Source organism: Monodelphis domestica, chromosome 5 (genome assembly GCF_027887165.1).
Source record: "Monodelphis domestica isolate mMonDom1 chromosome 5, mMonDom1.pri, whole genome shotgun sequence".
Lineage (NCBI taxonomy): Eukaryota > Metazoa > Chordata > Mammalia > Didelphimorphia > Didelphidae > Monodelphis > Monodelphis domestica.
The window spans coordinates 100,357,694-100,370,530 of NC_077231.1; the positions used below are offsets into that span (position 1 = coordinate 100,357,694).

The 12,837-nt window shown below is 49.8% G+C and overlaps 1 protein-coding gene across 4 annotated transcripts in view; it reads right to left on the minus strand.

Moving 5' to 3' along the window:
* Window positions 1-12,837, minus strand: part of ELFN2 (extracellular leucine rich repeat and fibronectin type III domain containing 2) — a 104,306-nt gene that overhangs the window by 66,411 nt on the left and 25,058 nt on the right. For all 4 annotated transcript variants that reach the window (XM_056798897.1, XM_056798898.1, XM_056798899.1 and 1 more), the window contains exon 2: window positions 9,657-9,789. The gene's annotated coding sequence lies outside the window, so the exon portion shown is untranslated. The remainder of the gene's footprint in view (window positions 1-9,656; window positions 9,790-12,837) is intronic.

The following is a 12,837-nucleotide window of genomic DNA, read 5'->3' on the forward strand; positions in this document are numbered from 1 at the left end:
GGGATCCCTCCTCCCCCTCCTGCTGCAGCTCCCTAGGAGGGAGACAGATTTCACTTCATGCCTGAAATTAGAATGAACAGTTCACCCAAAGTTCAGGGATGGAGAATTTGTTCATAAAAGAGCAAAGGACACCGTGGAAGGGACTACAAGAGGAATATAGGCCTGGGAAGGATGAAAGGCCAGGAGGAGGATGCAGGGAAAAGCAGGGCCTCTGGCCCGGAGGGAGGGCTTAGGAGAAGCCTGATTTAGGAGCCAGTACACTGGGGTATGAGCATGCTCTCCCCAGGAGATGGGCGGCCAACCATCTGCTGGTCCCAATTAGGATGGACTCCTCAGGTGCTCAAGGAGTTCAGCTGATGCTAAGAAAAACTTTCAGGTTGATTGGCAGAGGCCTCAATCCTAAAAAAGGTGCTCAGTTTCCCTTCATGACCTGAATCCCAGCTTGGTAAAGAGTCAAGAATAGTAGTTTGACAGGTAGAAGACCTGGTTTCAAATCCTGCCCTGTCACTCCCTCTCTTAGACTTCTCTGGACCTCAGTTTCCCCCACTGTAAGATGAGGAGCTAGATGGCCTAAGCCTAGGATGCCATGAAATCTATCATTTGGCCAAACTGGGCTCCATTTGCCACCTCCTTGAATTTGGCCATGTTGAGAGTCTGGTAAACACTCCTTGCTCAATTCTTGCCTCTCAGAATCCTGGTTCCCCATCAAGGATCAGTGCCGGGGCTCCCTCCTCCTGGTTGGAAATCTCCACTTTCTCCCAATAGAACGGAACCTCCTAGGGGAGAGGTACTTTGTGTCTGTACTCCCAACCCTGGCAAAGAGAAGAGATGTTTAATAAATGCCAGTTAAGTGAACAGAAAGAAATGGAACTGAAGACACCAACTAAAAGCAGAAATAATCACGACTTCAGCATAATAGCCTCCAAAGGGGACTCGGGAGCACAAAGGAGCCATTCCCTCTGTAGGGATGAGAAGCAGGAAATCAGTACAAAGACGGATTTTTTCATGCTGTGGTGAGGGAAAAGGGAAGGGCATGGCGGTGGGCAGAGCCCCCTCTCCCCTTGCCCTCCTATGGCCTAACCTTCCCTCCTGGATGGAAGGGGAAAATAGCTAAAGGAATGAGGCCAAGGAGGAGAGGGAAGCAAGGATGCTGCCAAGAGGGAAGGAAACATCCTGTTTATCAGGGGCTGTGCCAGAGTTAGAAGGCTATGGAAAGAACTTTGGAATGTCAGAGCTGGGACAGAGCAGAGCAGAGCGAACATCAGAGGTGCGAGACAGCTTAGAAAAGAGACTCTCGGCTCGGGCAGGGAGGGAGCTTAGAACAGGGAATGGCAGAGCTGGGAGGGAGCTTAGAACAGGGAATTCGGAGTTGATGAGAAAGACCTTAGAACAAGGAATGTCAAAGTTGAGAAGGGCTTTCAAACACAGATTTCCTTAGAACATGGAATTAGAATAGAGAAAGCTAGAAAATTGAACGCTAGCATTCAAAGGGCTCTCAAGAAGCCAGCCAGTCCATCTCCTCATTTTACAGATGTGGGTATTGAGGCCCAGAGAGAAATGATGGGATTCCTACCTGGCTCCCCAGTGTCAGAGACAGTCAAGACCAGAAGTTAGCTCTGCTGCCTCCTGACCCAGAGGGCTTGACCCTAACCCTAAGACTCCACCAAATGTCTCAGGGTGAGATAACTTCCCCAGGGCTGTCAGGAAGACCCCAGGCCACAGGTCCACCCTTTGACTCTACTGACACCCTCCTCCAACCACCTGCCTGCCTTGTCTTCTGGGCTCAGGAGGTTCTGTAAGCAGGAGAGGTGAGCATCCCTTGTCCCCCTGCCTAACTCAGGGGACCTTGGCTACTCTGCTTCCCTTCCCGACTCTCCATCTGTTCATTTAGGGAAAAGGGGAGAGAGGAGACACAAACACTTAATTTCTAATCTAATCAGCCCTCCTCTGCCTAATTGCCATCCTCCTGGGCTCAGAAGAAGCCTGGCTTCCTGGAGAGGAGAAGTGGAGGGGGCAGATGCTGGGGGAACAGCCCCTTTCTAGGACAAGCCCTAGAAGCAGAGTTGATGTCCAGGGTGTGACTCCCCCAGATACCTCCTTTATGGTCCCTATCATGCTACACAAAATCGATGTCTCTGTCTTCTCTCCCTCAGTCATTTGGAACCTCTCAAGGGCCAGAGCTATCTTCTTGGTCATTCATCTTCTGTACCACCCTGCCTGAAATGCCACCATTTGGGACTGACTCCTTTGGGTAAAGTGACCCAGGTTTAAATCCCAGCTACAATCCCAATCAGCTGCACATGAGATGTCTAGATCAGATTTTGGCTGTGCCATGAAAACTGGCTCTGGAGCCCAAGTTCGAATCCTGATGATTGTCCCTGTGTCTGTGTGACCCTGAGCACACAACTCCATCTCTCTGAGTCTCTGTTCCTTGTCATTCCTCTTGTATCAAATAGAACTGATAGTAAGATAGAAGGTAAGAGTTTTAGAAATAAGAAAAAGAAGAGACAGCTGGGTAGCTCAGTGGATTGAGAGCCAGACCTAGAGATGGGAGGTCCTGGGTTCAAATCTGCCTCAGATACTTCCTAGCTGTGTGACCTTGGGCAAGTCACTTCACCCCCATTTGCCTAGCCCTTGCCACTCATCTGTCTTGGAACCAATACATAGTATTGATTCTAAGACAGAAGGTGAGAGTTTAACAAAAAAAAAAAACATTTTATTTATTTTAAACCCTTACCTTCTGTCTTGGAGTCAATACTGTGTATTGGCTCCAAGGCAGAAGAGCAGTAAGGGCTAGGCCATGGGGGCCAAGTGACTTGCCCAGGGTCGTACATCTAGGAAGTGTCTGAGGTCAGATTTGAACCTAAGACCTCCCGTCTCTAGGCCTGGCTCTCCATCCATTGAGCTACCCAGCTGCCCCCCAAAAAAAACATTTTAAAGGAGTTGATGTGCATTTGTGGTCTTCTAAGTCAAGATAGTACCAGAAGGAATCAGTTTTTATTTCCGTTTTAAACCAATGAATTATACACTATTCCCCTCGTCTTACAAATGAAGAAGCTGTTTCAGAGAAGAGAAGTAATTGGCCAAGGTCACACCAGTAGTAGCAAGATGGCCTGTGAGACCTTTTCTACTCCAGAGCTGTCACCCTAAGTCCCTTCACCTTCCTGAAGCTCCGTTTCTTCACCTGTAAAACAAGGCTTTCTGACCTGTGTGTACACCCAAGTCTAAAGCTGCCCACTCCCCTTTCCCAGCATTCAGTGCTGAGATGCCAGCTGGGGCTGAGGCTGTCTCAAGGATCCCTCAGTCAAGCTTGGGGTCCTAAGAAGCACACAACTAGGCTTCCCCACAGGCCAATCAGATCCCTCCCCCTCTTAATCCCTCCGAGGCAAATCCATTCTGGCTCAGGACCAGAGATGTTTAATCCTGAAGGGATTAGAGGCCTCCTATATCCCCAACGCTGCAGAGCTTGCTCCCAGGCTCCCAGTTTGAGCCCCTGTCCACAAAGCCAGTTTCCTGGCCAGTTGATTCAGGCAGGCTGTCTTCTCAGAGCTCAGAGGGTCTGGAATTCTCTCCCCTGGGACTGAAGAGGAACCAGCCAGACCACTGAGAGTAAGATTTAGGCCTTAGAGAGGCCAGAGAGGGCAAACTCAAGGCTGGGGGCCTAAAGTGGACCTCCGAACCACTTGGGTGCAGCCGGAATCCCATCCAAACGTCACTGGGAAACATGGAACAAAACAAATACAACTGACATGGATAATGTGAATTTGTGCTCTTCTAAGTCAATATGCCACCAGAAGGGATCTGGTTTTGTTTCCGTTTTAAAGCAATGAATTATAAACTACCTCCCTCGTTTTACAGATGAAAAAGCTGTGAAAGGGCAGGGAAGGGAATGGCCCAGGTCACGGCCGGCAGTAGTAGGAGTCAGAGCCAGGATTCATACTTCTGCCCTGCCTAGGACAGTCAAAAGCCTTTCTGAGGCCCATTACCTAGGTGAGTTCAGGCAAGAGACAAGCTCCTGGGGCTTCTGTTTCCTTTTGTGTAAAATGAGGGGTTGGTCAAGATGACCTCTGAGGTCTCCAGCTGTAGGCATGCAATCTATGATTGTGTCGCCTTGGAGAAGTCATTTGACCTCTTTCAGACTCGATTTCCTCCTGTGTAAAGTAGGTTGTACTAGATGACCTCTGAAGTCTTTTCTGTAAAACCCTGTGAATATAGTAGCCCTTGAGGGTTCACAAAGTACTTTACTCACAACACCCCCATAAGCAATGCAGTTCAAGTATTTTTGTACCCATTTTACAGATGAGCTGTCTGAGATTCAGGGAGGTGAAATGACTGGGCCATGCAGCTAAAGAGCATCAGAGTTGAACACTCATAAGTGTTTGTGGTTGAAAGCTGTCCCTCGGGGCAGAAGAGCCCTTGTACTGCCCATTGGCATCAGACACTCTGGCCTGGTTTCCCATAGTTGCTAAGGGCCAGCTGTGTGAGGGTTGCTCACGGGATAAGAGAATGGGCAGCAGGAAGAGATGCTGAGTCAAGAGGGGTAGGAGTTCAGGACCCAGAAATCCCAGCCTCAAATACCTCAGCCTCCATCTCCCAAATACCTTGAGGTTTACAAGCCTCCAAAGGAGATAGCACAAGCATAAACAGCCTCATTGTGTAGCTATGGAACCAGAGTCTCTGGGAGAGGAAATGACTTGCCCACAGTCACACAGTTAGAAAGGCTTTGCACTAGTATTCAACCCCACTCACTGTCCCCTCCAAGTCCTCTCACTTGGAATTTGTCCAGGGAAGACCTGGATGGGGGAAGTCAAGACATTTGGGGGTCCATCTCCCAACTCTCTAATGTCTCTAATGGAGATATTAATGTCTCCAATGGACTCTAATGGAAGGAGCACCCAAGGAGGTGTATGATATGTAGAAAAGAGCATTGACTCTAGAATTCAAGGACTTCAGTTCAAATTCTGACTCATGTTTATTACCTGTATGGTCTTAAGTTTACTTCATGGGTCTCAGTTACCCCACCTGTAAATGAGGGAGCTGGACCAAATGGTCCCTTGAGGTCCTTTCCAGATCTATGATCCTAAATCACTTCTCTGTTTTGGACCTCAGTTTCTCCATCTATAAAATAACAGAGCTGGATTAGATGGCCTCTGAGGTTCTTTGGAGCTGGGGTGTGAATCCTGTCTGACCAACCTGGGCTCTGTGCCGGTCCCTTGCTGGTTCTCAGATTCCTTATAAAAAAAAGAAACCTGATGAGTAGAGGGCAAGTCAGCGTAGTGGTCCAAGAGCTAGGCTCAGAGTCAGGAAGTCATGGGTTCAAATCCGGCCTCTGACACATACTAGTTCTATGACTCTAGGTAGGATACAGGCTCTCTCAGCCCTAGAAAGAGTCAAAAAGCACCTGCCTGTTTAGATGGTTGTGAGGATCAGAGGAGATGAAAAATCTCCTTAGAAATGAAAACTATAATTAGAATAAGACATTCAGAACACTCAGAAGGCAGCAAGGCCAATGGTTCTCCCTCATATTAAGAGATGAAACTGAGCATGATAGATAGGGGCACTCATGTTGTGCATAGTAGAGAGGTAGAATTGGAACCCAGGTCCTCTGATTCTCTCCCCTAATGACCCTTCCAGCTCTAAATCCTGTGATTACAAGATTCTGTGACCTTGGCTTCCCAGCCTCGCCTTCACTGGGCTCCATGAATCAGCCCAGACAGTGGGGGATCCCAGGCCTAGTGACGTGAGGCTCAGCTCCATTCCTCCAAGCAGAAAGAGCTCCTGAATGCTCCCTCACTGGAGACACAGCACCGGGGAGAGAGGGAATCCCCAAGGAGGCATTAGACTGGGGATGACACAGTGGAGTGAGGGGGGGGGTGGGAGAAGCAGGCAGAGGGAAGAGAGAAGGGAGAGAGAAAAAGTTGAGACAGACAGACAGACAGACAGACAGAGAAAGACAGAGAGAGAGAGAGAGAGAGAGAGAGACAGAGACAGAGACAGAGACAGAGAAGGAAAGAGGGAGAGAGGGAGAGAGAGAGGGAGAGAGGGAGAGAGGGAGAGAGGGAGAGAGGGAGAGAGGGAGAGAGGGAGAGAGGGAGAGAGAGAGAGAGAGAGAGAGAGAGAGAGGAGAGACAGAGAGAGAGAGAGAGAGAGAGAGAGAGAGAGAGAGAGCGCACAAAAGAGCGCACTGCTCCTGGAGGGGGGGGAGGTTTGGGGCAAATAAAATAATCCCAGAATAATGAGGGCCTTGCTCCCACAAGCACCCCAGAGGACAAGGTGTTGGAACCCTCAGATCTCAGCCTGCTTGGTTTGACCTCAGCTCACTCCCCTCCAATCCTCTCTCCAGCATGGCTCAGAAGGGAGATGAAGGGAAGCCCCTCAGAGGCATGATGGAGTTCTGGGCTGGAATTTTGAAGGTAAAAATAGGATGATGGAAAGAAAACTTGTCCTCTCTGGACCTCAGTTTCTTCATCTGTAAACCAAGAGATGAGATTAGATGGCTTTTGAGGTTCCCCCCAGATTGAAGTCTTATGACTCCATCCATGTGTCTGGAATCATAGTCAAGCAGGAGTCAACAAAATTTCCTATTCTTTCTTCTTCTTTGGACCCTGGAACTCTCTTTAGGCCAGGCCTCAAACCTGGAAGCCCAGAATTCCCAGGGCTTCTGTCCCTCCCCACTCTCACCAAGCGCCAACCCAAGGCAGCTGGACGGGGCTTCCAAGGACAGGGGAGCAGCCCTATCCAGAGAGCAGAGGGCTTGGCCTCCCCCCTCTAGCCATCCAGCCTCCCACTGCCAGCTCTGCTCGATGTGGGCAACACAACGCAACATAGCCCCCACTCCAAGGCCTGGGCCAGAGGGGCACGCGCGGCGCACATGCATGCACACACACATCATCCACCCCCTGATTAAAGACCAATGTACACTCAGACACACTCGATACACAAATATAAACAGTAACAGCATAGATACACAAATACAGTAACACACGAGCTGCACGAACTAGATACACAAATATAAAGAGTAACACCATGTCCTATACAAAGTAGATACACAAATATAAACAGTAACACACTAGGGGCACAAACTCCACACTGGCACTCCCAAAGATGCCACAAGCACACATGAAAACCACAAGCTAGCACGAAGGTGTCCACTCCCACTCCCACTCCCACTCACGTACACGGTCACAAATGCACACACACAAACCACACGAAGACCCCCCACACTCTGGCAGAGACCAAAGCCACCCACACACATAAACACGGAATCCTAGGCAAATACCCGAAAGTGACCTACAGGCGTGTGCACTGCCCACTCACAGACCCCCCCCCCCCCACCCTGGCCTCTCTCCCCTGCTGGTCAAAGGCATCGCCGTCTCTGGGATGCCTTGAAGTGTCACAACACACAGACTGGCGATGGGCACACTATCCCTGGGGACCCGTGGAGGGAGAAAGGGCCCTAGGCAAAGAGCAGGGGCTGAGCCCAGAGAAATTCAGGCAGCCTCGGCCACTCTTCTCTCAAAGGCAGGGGATTCTGCAGGGGCAAAGGGGCCTCGAGGAGGTCCAGCCCCCTGCCCCAAGGCAGGTGGGCACCTTGCTAGGACGGAGAGAGGTTCCCTACCCCCACCTAAGGCCAATACTTCTTGTCCCAAGGACTCATGGGACAGCTTTCTCTCCTTGTTATCTTCCCCAGAAAGTCAGCCCAGACTCCCCAACCACCCATTCAACATCCGCCTCCCCACCCCTGCTGTGTCTCTGCTGGCCCCCATAACCTAGGGGGATATGGAAAATGCACGTTAGGATGTCCAGAGTTGGGGCGAGGGAAACATCCATATGTGTGCTGACACTCAGACCCCTCTCCAGGAGCTCAGCTCACGCTGACCCCTTCTCAGATCAATCAAATCTGTATTGGTCTCACCAAGGCTTCAGACCTAGCTCAAGTCCAGCCTCCTCCATGAAGCCTACCATGATTTGGACCAGGCGTTGCGCTGGTCCCTCCCCTCTCTGAACTGCCATGGCATTCAGTCGGCAGCGCACAATTAACACCTTATTACATACTGCCTTATTCTCTAATTATTCTCTGTACCGCACAATTTAACACCTTATTATAGGCGGTTTTGCTCTCTAATTGTTTCATGCATGTGTGTCTTGCCTCCCCAACTAGGCTAGGCTAGCCTAGGTCTCCTCTCCTCTCGCTCTCTCCCTCCCCATCTCCCCCCCTCCCCAACCCCCCCCCCCTCGCCTTGGGACAAAGCTGGGTACCCAGCAGGAGCTCGGTAAGTTCTCTCTGACTGAATGACAACTATTACTCATATTTCCATAGTACTTTAAGGATTATCATCATAACTGAAATTTCCAGAATGCATTAAGTTCAGTAAAGGGCTTTCCAGGCAGCATCTCTCAAAGACCATCTGCCAAACATGCTGTGCCTTAAGCTCCTGGGGCCTCAGTTTCCCCTTATATCAAATGAAGAGATTGGACTCGACATAGGTCCTTCCCCCTTCAGTTCTAAAGTCCTAAATCATTCATCTCTCCATGACTCAGTTTCTTCCTCCTCTTCTTCAAGGTTCCATTTCTCACCAACATTTCTGCAGTACAGGCTAATGCATGAAACAACTGCCCCAACTCCCCCCACCCCCAACTGTGTCCAGATTTCAGAAGAGGCTCTTGGGTGCGCAGGCAATCAGGAGACCTGACAGGCTGGTGGGGAAGCCAGTCAAGGAAGGGAAGGGTCGGCTCTGCTCCAGTGACCCCAGCTGCCCCTTGGGCCTTCGTGAGAGGCCAATTTAGTCCAAGACAAATGCTGTGACTCCTAGCCCAGACCTTGCCAGTCCTTTACCATATCTGCCGAGAGAAAGAGGCTCCGTGGCTCAGTATCCACTATGTTCTCCTAATCACCCTAGGGAATCCCTGAAGTGGCCTCCCAGCAAGACAAATCTTTCTGATCAGCTACCACCCCATGGCTACCTTCCCAAAGACCCAGCTCTGAAAGTCTGTTTTAGGATTTCTCCTAGCAGGGGTATCTGGGTGGTTCAGTGGATTGAGAACAAGGCCCAGAGGTTGGGAAGTCTTGAGTTCAAATTTGATCTAAGACACTTCCTAATGGTGTGACCCTGGGTAAGTCACTTAACCCCCATTGCCTGGCCCTTATCACTCTTCTGTCTTGGAACCAATACATTGTATTGATTCCAAGATGGAAGGTAAAAATTCATTTTTTTAAAAAGAATTCTCCTAGCTCTTACATTCCATGCTCTAAGGTCCCTCCCAGCTCTGAAAATGTGTTTTAAGATTTCTCCTAACTCTGACATTCTGGGTTCTAAGGGCCCTCCCAGCAAGCAAGACCCTCCACTCCTAAGATGTCTGGGCTTCACTTCCCCAGGATAAGCCAGCTACACCCATCCACATCATGGATAATAAAGTCACTGTCCAGAAACAACTGTGAGGGACCATGGAAAGGAAGAGAGCCAGAGACTACTGCCAGCCCAGCCCCAGACAGCCACTAGAAACAGAAAGGGACAGAAAGAGATGGAGAGAGAGAAACAGAGAAGATTCCACAGATGTCTCAGTAAAGGACTGAGCTAGCTCCCTTCTCCTTCCTGAACCAGAAGAAGGTCCCGCTGGCATTACCCAGCCAATAGGCAGCAAGCTGCCCCCAGTACCTGCTCACATCTGGCCAAGGAGATCCTCAGAATACCAATGCCCCGAAGCTGTCGCTGGTGCTGCTGCCTCCTCCTCCCAAGATGCGCCAAGTCCTTGGCCAGACCTCAGCTCCGGCTGCCTCTCTCCTCGGCCCTGGTAGAGGAAGGAAAGAACACCAGTTACTCCCACCAGGACTTTAGCCCGCCAGGGCAGGTGGCTCTATCCCAATCCCAGATCAGGTGGAATCCTGTAGGGAATGGGGAATGCAGAGGCAGGGACATGTCAAGAGGAAAAAGAGTCAAAGGAGCATATGTAATCCATAGAATGCTAGTGTCCAGAGATGCCTGAGAGATTATCTAATCCAAATTCAGTCATTTACACTTTGGATTGGTTTGGAGTTTCTAAAGGAAAAAGGGTTAAGTGACTTGCCCAGGGTCACACAGCTAGTGTCTGAGGTCAGATCTGAACTCAGATCTTTCTGACTCCAGGGCTGGTGCTCTATCCACTGAGAAATCCAGTTGCCACAATTCATTTACATTCAAGGCTGTTAGAAAGGCTTTCAAGGTCACACAGGCCAATCTGGGGGCTAAGATCACAGGAGGCGAGAAGAAAGCCCAGTCCCATCCCCCTCTTTTTCCACATGTAGAAAATGAGGTTCAGGGAAGTGACTTGCCTAGAGTCACACAGCTAATAAGTATCCTGGGCAGGTTTCTAATGAGCAGTCTGTGTACCCACACACACCTCAACCCAAAGGCTCGTGATTTCAAGCTGGGAGGGACCTTCGAAGCCATCTAGTTTAAACCCCACCCCCATTTTCCACTAGAAAAAGACTAGCTAGTAGGATCCTGAGTGTCCATGCAGCCTCTCTGTAGTCATCTTTTGAAACCTTATTCTAATGTCACCTCTTCCAGTAAACCTTCCCTGGTACCCCTCCAACCACAGGGAACACTTACTACCCTTCTTCAATTCACTTATCCCCAGAACACTGTGCCTTCTCTTTGATGATGGCCCATTCCCCCCTACAGATAGAAAGCAATACAGTGGAAACTGCCCACGTGCAGGGATTGGTTTATTCTTGGTCTTTGTGGCTAAGCACAGTGCCTGGCACATCAAAGGTGCTTAATAAATGCATATTGATTAATTTAGCTCCATGAGAGCAGGAATGAGGAATTAACCAGCCTAGGTCTCCTTCTCCCCCATCCTACCACTCATATTCAGTGAGCTGACTTCCAGAAAGGACCCTGAGCTCCTCTAATCTCCTCCCCCCTCCCTCTCTCCCTCCCTCCCAAATAAGCCAGTCTCCCCTTCCCATGATGCCATCCCACTAAAAGCAAGAACTCTCAGGGAAATGGCTATCTTCCCACCATCAAACTGGGTGCTTGGTGAAGGCAAGACTGCAATTAGAGCCACTCCTCTTCTCCTTCCTCCCCAAGGAAGAGAGACAAGATCCCCTCCTTCAAATCATAGTTAGAAGGTCCTACTCCTCCAGGAAGCCCAGAAGGATTAAGCCCATTGTCACAACTCCAGCTAAAGGACTATTTTCCCTCTGGTCCCTTCCTCTACCCTACCTTGGGACCATAAGAGCCCACTCTCCACCACCCCAGTGTATAGTCTTCACCCCCTGGGCAGGCTCTTTTCCTTCTCTATATTGTTTTGTTCGCCTCTCAATGCTTAGTTCTAAGTTCTCTGAGACCTTGGTGCTGTCTCTTCTTTGAGCCTCAATTTCCTCATCCGTAAACATTTTAGAGCTATGATTCCCTCCTCCTATACCAGAGTTAGGCTCTACTTTTGAAGCGCTTGTTCCATCTACACACACACACACACACACACACAGCATCCATGAGACCCACTCCCACCCACTAGCTCAGAGGGAATGGATGATTCCTGGCTGGTCTCCAGGCCTGGTCTGTACCAGGCTTTCCTTGGCTCCCAAGCCTCATCAGTTCTGTGGCTGAGCCCTGTAGTCAGACATCCACTCCACCCCCAGTCCCATGAATCCCTGCTCTGTTCTCAGCCACAGAGCCCCTTTTCTCATCCACAAATAAATAGGGTCTTAAGTGAGGAATAGCCTTGGGTCCCAAACACAACATAAGATCTATTCCCCATGGCCCCAGCCCCACCCCCTCCAGGCATTGCACTGCCCCCCTTGGCTAAAGCCCTTCAAGGTGCTCTCCCCTCCCTAGCCTGGGGAAGGCTGGTACCCAAACAAGAGGGGATGTGGTCTGGAGGGAATGGGGAGTGGTCCTGCTGAATCCACCTCAGCCCTAAGGAGGAGACTTCAGGGTCTCTAGAAGTAAAGAGGGGAGGAGAAAGAGTCTAGAAAGTTTTCAGCTTATATCTGGAAATAGCCACAGTCAGCCTCCTCTTTTCTCTCCCATCATCTTTCCCCTCTCCTTTCCTAAACTTTCCTGCTCTCTTTCTTTTGTCCTCTTCTCCTCTATTTCTCTTTATTACCCTTCCCCTTTCTGCTCTTCCCATCTTTCCTTACTCATCTCCTTTATTCACCTTTCTCTCTCTGTCCCTTCCCCTTTCTTTCCCTCCCTTCCTTTCCTTTTCTTCTAACTTCCCCTCCTCCCCTCAACAAACTCCAGTAGCTCCCTATTGCTTTGAGGCTCAAATACAAATTCTCCTGTTTGGCATCACAACCAGTCTCCTTCCACACACTCTGGCCTGGAGGCCTGCACACCTCTCCATCCCCACCTGGAGTCCTTTTCCATGGATGCTCCTCATCCACAGATGGAAAATCCCAGCCTCTGTACCTTTGCCTCTTGGATTGTTTGGTTTCCTTCAAGGTTCAGCTGGAACACCACCTTTGGCATGAAACCTCTCCTGCTTGCCCAGCCCATCCCAGCCCAACAGGTCAGGCTCTCTCTCCCATAAAGATCTTGTAATCATTTGGTCTAAATTAGGTATATGCTTCCTTAAAAAAAATAATAACCTTACCTTCCATCTTAGGATCAATATTAAGTATTGGCTCAAAGACAGAAGGGCAGTAAGGGCTAGGCCATGGGAGTTAAGTGACCTGCCCAGGGTCACACAGTTAGAGGTGAGTCTGAGGTCAGATTCAAACCCAGGTCCTTCTGTCTTCAGGCCTGGCTTTCAATCCACTGAGCCACCTAGCTGCACTCAGGGTGCCTACTTTCAAGAGGCAATAAAGGGACAAGAAGTGTTTCCTTTTTTTCCATCTCCATGGCCTGATAC